Consider the following 8913-nt stretch of genomic DNA (forward strand, 5'->3'; position numbering starts at 1 on the left):
GGGTGACGTCACGGATGTTACGTCCATTTCTTATATACAGTCTATGGTCTTTACTCATAAATCGATGCATTGGAAAGTTTGTAAGTACACCAGGAGTTTATTAAAATAACACTTACCTGATGGCTTTTACTCTGCTGCTACTGCGAAAGCTGGAAACATCGTCGAAATATCGCGAGATCACCGAAATACCACGTGGTCTTGCGAGATCTGCACAGCACATCTAAAGATCTGTGCGGGATCTCGCGATATTTTGATGATGTTTACATGTTTCCTTCCTTCCATATCACTCCTCAATTTGCGGAAAAGTTGCGGTGATTGGACAAAATTGCAAGAGCCCGCACATAATCACGCGGATTGGTTGAATTTGCGTTAATTGTTGCGATCGCAACATCGCGAATTCCTGGAGGGACTGGCTTGGAGTTTGTTTATGGACAGCCAAACTGAATAGCTTAGTGTCATACACTGTTGGAAACCTCTGACTATTGCTCAAAAGGTTATCAACTTTTTTATTTCACCGAATATTTCCATAGGCTAGAACAGCTGTCAATCAAAGCCATGTCGTCATTGTCGTCGGTCACATGTCCTCATTGGCTTTGGAAACATGTACTGCCTAATCCTAAGCACCCGATTGGCTGGTGTGTGGTGTCAGAAGCAGAAAGAGGCTCACGGTCGTAAACATCTAGTCACGTGTACTCTGAGATGGACGTGCAGGTCAGGAAATGACGTAAACGAACCGTATATGGTTTGTTATTTGTGTTATTACGTTACGTGTTGGACTAAATACATGGACATATTGAGGAAAGTATTTCGGTTAGAAGGAAACGGATTTCATATTTCACAAGAATGGATACTTGGCGAGCTGTACAGAAAGTCCTGAGTCATAAGATGATCGTTGTGGATAAAGGGAAAACTTTGAAGGTATGTAGCATTAGGCCTATAGCTTTTTTCACTTAGCTGAGTGGCTAGCCGAGCTAACTGCTAATACTATTACGACTGTGAGCAACCATATAAGTCGTGAGTGGTCTTGAATGAATCAGGAGAATCTAAGCTTTCCAACAATATACGGCATGAATATATATGTTGAGTTGGTATTTAAAACATTCAGAAGAACGTGTGGCTACCTCTTATCATCCGTCCCGTCCCGTAGACGGAACAGCGTGCGTTAAGAGGATAAAGTAGTGTAAACTAGCTAATTGTATATAAAGTAGTATAAACTAGCTAACTGTATATAAAGTAGTGTAAACTAGCTAATTGTATATAAAGTAGTATAAACTAGCTAACTGTATATAAAGTAGTGTAAACTAGCTAACTGTATATAAAGTAGTATAAACTAGCTAACTGTATATAAAGTAGTGTAAACTAGCTAACTGTATATAAAGTAGTATAAACTAGCTAACTGTATATAAAGTAGTGTAAACTAGCTAACTGTATACAAAGTAGTATAAACTAGCTAACTGTATATAAAGTAATGTAAACTAGCTAACTGTATATAAAGTAGTATAAACTAGCTAACTGTATATAAAGTAGTGTAAACTAGCTAACTGTATATAAAGTAGTATAAACTAGCTAACTGTATATAAAGTAATATAAACTAGCTAACTGTATATAAAGTAGTGTAAACTAGCTAACTGTATATAAAGTAGTATAAACTAGCTAACTGTATATAAAGTAGTGTAAACTAGCCAATTGTATATAAAGTAGTACAAACTAGCTAACTGTATATAAAGTAGTGTAAACTAGCTAACTGTATATAAAGTAGTATAAACTAGCTAACTGTATATAAAGTAGTGTAAACTAGCTAACTGTATATAAAGTAGTGTAAACTAGCTAACTGTATATAAAGTAGTATAAACTAGCTAACTGTATATAAAGTAGTGTAAACTAGCTAACTGTATATAAAGTAGTATAAACTAGCTAACTGTATATAAAGTAATATAAACTAGCTAACTGTATATAAAGTAGTATAAACTAGCTAACTGTATATAAAGTAGTGTAAACTAGCTAACTGTATATAAAGTAGTATAAACTAGCTAACTGTATATAAAGTAGTGTAAACTAGCTAACTGTATATAAAGTAGTATAAACTAGCTAACTGTATATAAAGTAGTGTAAACTAGCTAAGTGTATATAAAGTAGTATAAACTAGCTAAGTGTATATAAAGTAGTGTAAACTAGCTAACTGTATATAAAGTAGTGTAAACTAGCTAACTGTATATAAAGTAGTGTAAACTAGCTCCACCTCCAGCAGCTACAACATGCTGCTCTAACACTGATGCTTCACTATTAATAATAATTAATGATGTCATCTATAATAATATATCACAACTTTTACTGTAATACTGCATACTACATCACTATAATACTGCAGTACTTTTACTGCAATACTTCATTAAACTCATTAACATGCTGTGTATACTGATGATGCTTCAGTATATTAATAATGAACTTTATTAATATCTCAGTATCAGAGGTGAAGTACTTCCTCCTCCTCTGCTTTAGAGTAAACTCTCAGGTAGTCGTGTTGTTATCTGTTATTAAGGAGGATTACAGGCTGGTAAATTAATGTTTCCTCTCTCGCTCACGTTCATGTAATATATATTTAACTAAAGGAGATGGATTTCATATTTGTAAGAGGCAAATATGCAGAGAAACGGTTTCCCTGTGTTTCACATGACCTCACCAGTTTCACCATGATCTTTATTTAGGGGTAAGCCTCATCAGTCCCTAAAGGTGATACTTTCTCATGGTGACGGGGGGCTCGGAGCATCCTGATGGTCTCTGTGCTCGTTTGTTCAGGGGACAAACTCAAAGCCTCGTCTCTGAAAGCTTTATAATTGTTGTTGTGGTGCTTTTACAGATGTTTCACTTCATCCCACTGAAACACTCACTGTGCTATTTGGTCTTTGTGTCTTCCAGCTTCACTCAAAATAAGATTTAATAAGAAGTTCTCAGCGGTTGTAAATAGTAAGCAGCGATTTGAAGGTTATTTTTACATGTTTTAGGTTACAGAGTTACTCGATTTAAAATGTTATAAGTTCATTAAAGTAATGTAACTTAAATTACATTTTTACTTTTTAATGACTTTTCTCATTTTCTAACCAATGTTTTCAGCTGTTAGGGTAAATGTTCCCTCCTTCCTTCCATCTTTCCTTCCTTCCTCCTGTCCTTCCTTCCTTCCTCCCTTCCTTGTTTCTTTTCTTCGGTTGTTCTTTCCTTCGTTCCTTCCTACCTTCTTTCCTTCCTTCCTTCCTTCCTTCCTCCCTTTCTTCCTTCCTTCTTTAATTTCTTCTTTCCTTCTTTCTTTTCATTGTTTGTTCGTTCCTTCATTCCTTCCTTCCTTCCTACCTTCCTTGCTTCCTTCCTCCCTCCCTCCCTCCCTTCCTTCCTTCCTTCCTTCCTAAGATCAGCTGTTAGGGTAAATGTTCCAGCTGTGTTGTCATGGACATTTCTTATAAAGCAACATTTATCTCTCATTGTAAAATGTATTCATTAGTTCATGTAGATTTTGGAATATAAAATAAAGATATTAGATGAATAAAGTGAGTTTAATTGGTACTGTGACTCAATTTAAACCCACATCATGATTTATTTACTAAATATATATAAAAATATTGATTTAAAATAACTAAAAACAGTAATATATGTATTCAGTAACATGTTAAATATTAAAAAATGAGGAAAAAACCCTCCTGAGTAAAATCTTAAAGGTCTGACTTCAGATGTAACCTCCCCAAAATCCATCCTGCAGTTAAACATGATGAGGAATCATTAATAAAGGGTTAAATGACTTTATAGTAAATTATCATCTGTACACAATATAATAACTTTCCATTTAGCGTCTTTACGACTCACAGAATACAGGATTTTTATGTGCTTATAAGGATCAAAACTGATGCAGCAGAACTACAGATTTCCTTTTTTTTACTCCACATATTCTTCTTTCTTGTCAAAAGCTGGTAATAAAAAGGTTTTCTGGGCTTTACAGGCTCAGTAAATGTCACACTGACTGCTCCAAAATGGCAGCAAGATAAAAAAAAATGACTTCACTGCCTCGAATGGAGAGAATATATTTAGCTTTTTTTTAGGGGGGGGGGGGTATTCCTCTATAATAAAAGACAACAGAGGGTTTTAGTTATTGTTAAATTTTCCAGTCGTGTTATTCTGAGCTGCAGTGAAGCTTCAACACCGTCAGGAATGTTTGAACATGAAAAACCTGAATGGTAACATGACTAAGGTATGTTCATGCTCAAAAATAGTCTCAATCTCAACCAGATGAAAACAGAACTCATGAAAACCTTCTGTAAATAATCAGTCATTTATTCTGCAGCAGTGAGACTGACTGAGACAAAATAAATCAGGTAGTAATCTAAAGAGAACTGATAAATTCTGCTCAGTTGGTTCTACATTTATATTTTCCATCAGGAGGCGCCACAGAGACAAACCAACATGTGAGCTCTCAAATTTAGTAATTAGTAGGACTAGGTATCTGTACTCAATACCTTAACCCTCCTGTTGTCCTCAAGTCAAGGAAGGAAGGGAGGAAGGATGGATGGATGGAAGGGAGGAAGAAGGAAGGAAAGGAGGGAGGGAGGAACAGTCAAAACAGACGGGATCAATTTGACCTAAATGTGTTAATGGAAATCTAATGAAGGACTCATTTAGGGCCCATTTATGCTCAACGGATGTCGAAAATGTATCCGTCCTTTTCAAACGATGTTAGCGTCACTGCTCACATACTTCCATGCTTCCTTTACGTTGGCATGGATGTTAACCGATACGTCCACCAGGGGGCAGCACTGAGTCAAAAGTTTATGATAACAACAAACTCAAAAACAAACATGGCGACTGTGGAGGAGATATTGATAATGTTCCTCTTGCATAAAAGACAAAAACGATATGTTTAAAGTTTCTAACCACCTCACAAAACCTTTCCTCAAAAAGTTCCTCCATTATTTCTTCTTCGTGTCTCACTAGAGCTACGTATCGAGTAGTGACAGCAACACTGCTCCCCCCCATGGTTTCCGGTGGTACTGCTCCGTTTGGTCCGTATCTGTAAGCTTTATGGAAACGTGCAGAAATACGGACGAAATGAACGCAGAGCACGGACAGAAGGCTCCGTCTGTATCCTGATCCGTATTTAACGTTGAGCATAAATGGGCCATAATGGTTCTTGGATTGGCACTGGTATTGTCATTTTTTTAACTATACTCAGCTCTAGTAATTAATGCTCCTGATTTACTAATTCATGCTTTGAATGTAATAATTTGTGCTTTCGGTTTAACAGATTTAACCTTTGTGCCTTTCTCTCATTCTCACTATGAATCACTTGGATTTAATAAGGTTTTATTTAGATTTAGGACCAGGATATATAAATATACTTGAAGTACAACACTGTGTTATCTCTGAGATCCCTTATAAATAATATAGCAGACTTGGAGCCAGCTCAGATCATCTTATGTTCACTTAACAGCCACCGGTGTCACTAATGAGACGAGATTTCTGACTCTTAGATATTACACCTTTAAGAAAAGTATTTAGTTCTGATTTGATTTCAAGTCATTAAAAGTGTCACCAGTGTATCATCTGCTCTTCATTTCTAAGTTTTAGGATCATTTGGATGGTCAAAGCTCTTATAAATAAGCAGCAAACTGTGATTAAAGCTGCATAAGAAACATTAAAACAAGTCAAGAAAGTCAAAAAGTTTCTGTTTGTAATCATCAGCAAGTAGAGTTGAGAAATACCAGTCTACATTACAGCCAGCCTGAGGTCTGAAAACACCATTAAATGGAAAATGGGAAGAAACATCAGGGGGAAGAGACGTAACATTTGTCCTGAGGTACGCCAGAGGTACGGCCATGTTATTACTGAAAGGAGTTTATCCTCTGTATGGTGGCTGTTTTAGGACATTTCAGACTCAGTTTGTTGTAACCTCAATTCAGCCTCGACTGCACTAGTTCTGCTTTTTTTTTGGTGCTCAAGTTGTAAAAAATAAATATACAACTTGACAAGGAACTGGTATGATTTGTTCTATTATTCTTATGTTAATTTATTATTTATATACAAGTTTTTCTTGGTTAGTTAGCTCTTCCTTCAACACTAAACTGATATTAACGGCTACATGAGTCTCATATTTTACCTTTAAGACTTGTGTTTTAATGCTGTGTCTCATGGTTTCAGTAACATGGGCCCCACATGGACTGACTGGCTATAAAAACCTTGAACAAACAATGATCCACTGCTTCTATTTATTCTTTTATTTTATTAAGTGTAATACACCTCCTACTATGTCTTGTTTTTATTGTCTTTAAAACACAATAATGACAATATGGTTTTCTATTCTATACTATGGGCACAAACAGGGCAAATTGTATGGGACCCATATGGTTAAATGGGCCCCATTTAAGGTCCATTCTGATCCCACTTAGACCCCATATGGGCAAACATATAGGGTCCCATCCAGTTGGGCATCACCTGAAACCCAGTCAGAACCCAGTTGAAGCCCATTTGGATAAACACAGGTGGGAAACTGCAGGCAAACCCACTTGGGACCCATATTTGCAGCCCAAATGTAACCCTTATGGGACCCACATGGGCATACTGACTGGGTCCTGGTTTTAGTTCGAGTCAAAATCCAACACGACACATAATCTGCCAATCATTTTCTTTTTATTTTAATACTTAGTCTCCATTGTGCATTTCTCAAAGATGACAGTTTCGAATTTTTACAGGTTTATTGCTTCTAAACCCAAAACTTAAAAGTTTGTAGATTGTAACTTTGACTCCAAATTTTACATAATATTAACAATCTTTGGTGCATAAAAACTTTGCCGGTGTTACGTTGTATCTGGTGACCCATCAGATTCTGTGATTGGTTACACTATGTTGAAATGTTTGGTTACAGGTCACAAAATCTGACGGGTCACCAAATACGACGTAACACCGGCTTTAAAAGAGATTTCATCATCTGGAGGCTAAACTTGACCTCAAAGTGTTTGTGTAGCATCTGCATTCACTCTACACTTATCTATCCGCTGAGCCACGGCTATTGCCATGGCAGCTCCCATCCCGCTGCCGTCCTCCGAGTCGAGGAAGGAGATGTCGCACTTGGGGGCGAGCTTGTGCACCCATTCCTTGAGCTTATTTCTGAAACTACGGAGAGAGAGAGAGAGAGAGAGAGAGAGAGAGACGAGGAAGGAGGAAGAGACAAGAGAAGGAACAATAAATATTTGAGAGGTAGAATAAATCCCCCGCAGCGTTTTAATTATCATGAGAAAACATCGGCTGCAGAAATGTGGTTTTTGTTTTCTTACGTTAAAGGAAGTTATTCACGCCGCTTTTAAAACAACAACGAACATTAAAGCAATTTTGTTTTTCTTGCTGTAATAATTCCTCCTGTTCAATGGACTTATGTGCAGCTTCCTGTCGTCCTCCCGGGTCAAATCGACCCCGTCTGTTTTGACTGTTCCTTCCTCCCTTCCTTCATCCCTTCCTCTTTCTCTCTTTCTTTCCTCCCCCCTACCTTCCTCCCTTCCTTTCCTCTGTCCTTTCTTCCTTCTTTCCTCCGTTCCTTCCTTCCTCCCTCTTTCTCTCTTTCTTTCCTCCCCCTACCTTCCTCCCTTATTTCTTTCCTTCCTTCCTCCCTTCCTTATTTCCTCCCTCCCTCCTATGTTCCTCCCTCCCTTCCTTCTTTCCTTTCCTCCCTTCCTTCCTTCCTTGCTCCCTCCTTTCCTTCCTTCTTCCTCCCTTCCTTACTTAATTTGAGGACAACAGGAGGGTTAACAGGAAGAGGCAAGCGAGAGCACATTTCCCCCGTGTTGGCCTCCCTTCACTGGCTCACTGTACGTTTTAGGATTGATTTTAACTTTCATTTATAAATATAAATAAATCATTACATGAGCTAGCTCCATTTTACCTGTGGGATCTTTTAGAGTTGTGCCCAGATCCAGGCTAAAGCTCAGGGGAGAACGAGCTTTTTCGTAGCCCCCAAAACTCCGGAGCTGCCTCTGCATGTCAGACTGCCCACCTCACTGCCTGTTTTTTTAAATCGCGTCTTTAAACACATTTTTATTCTTTGGCTTTTTACTCAGTATGTATGAGAGTTTGTCTGTTTTCACCAGTTTGTGTTCTTGCTGTGTTGTTTTTTATGTAATTGATTGTACAGCAGTTTGGTCAACGGCTGTTGTTTTAAATGTGCTTTATAAATACATTTGATTTGATTTGCTGTGCCTATAACATTAACCCTTTCAACTCTTTTATTACTTTTTTTTTTTTTACAGTCTATGAGGGTTAATTGCCATGTATTTAAAGTATCTGTGTAAGACAAAACAACAACTACACATCATCATAGTTTCTACTTTGTGAAACTCTCTCTCCAAGAAGAAGTCTTCCTCCCAACTCAAAGTAAGAGACCTTCAGATTCTGAAGGTTGAGTTAAGTTTCAAAGCAATTTATTGGAGCAATTTTGAGAAGTTTGATGAATACAAACCGAAAATCTTTCAGGTTCTCGTCCAGTGAGACATTTGTGACGTAAATGACTAAAAAATCTCTATTAAATAGAGCAGTTTGTGTTGTTTTCTCCAATCTAATTTATTTATTTAAAAACGTCTTAAACTGCAACCAAACACATCATTTATAATTAAACTATTACCAGTCAAACATGTTCTAAATATTGCATCTTACTTCGGGTGTTTCCTGTAAACAGTCCCATCGACGCCCACAGTGGTCTTCAGGTGGTCCTTCCCGCGGTTGGCACAGATACGGTTGATGAGGGTAGCCAGGGCGGCGGCGCAGAGGCGGGCGGATCGCATAGAGATCTTGTTGCAGACCAGACGGACCACGCGGACGTCCACCGAATTCGACTTTAAACCCAACTTGGTCAGAATGGTCTTGGCGTTTTTCAGACCGCTCTTCTTC

General features: G+C 37.7%; 1 pseudogene; it reads right to left on the reverse strand.

The window, feature by feature from the left end:
- Positions 1-6983: 6983 nt before the first annotated feature.
- The window catches only part of LOC128371770 (hexokinase-2-like), a 25307-nt pseudogene continuing 23377 nt past the window's right edge, over positions 6984-8913 (reverse strand).

The sequence above is a fragment of the Scomber japonicus genome, chromosome 13, assembly GCF_027409825.1.
Source record: "Scomber japonicus isolate fScoJap1 chromosome 13, fScoJap1.pri, whole genome shotgun sequence".
Classification (NCBI taxonomy): Eukaryota; Metazoa; Chordata; class Actinopteri; order Scombriformes; family Scombridae; genus Scomber; species Scomber japonicus.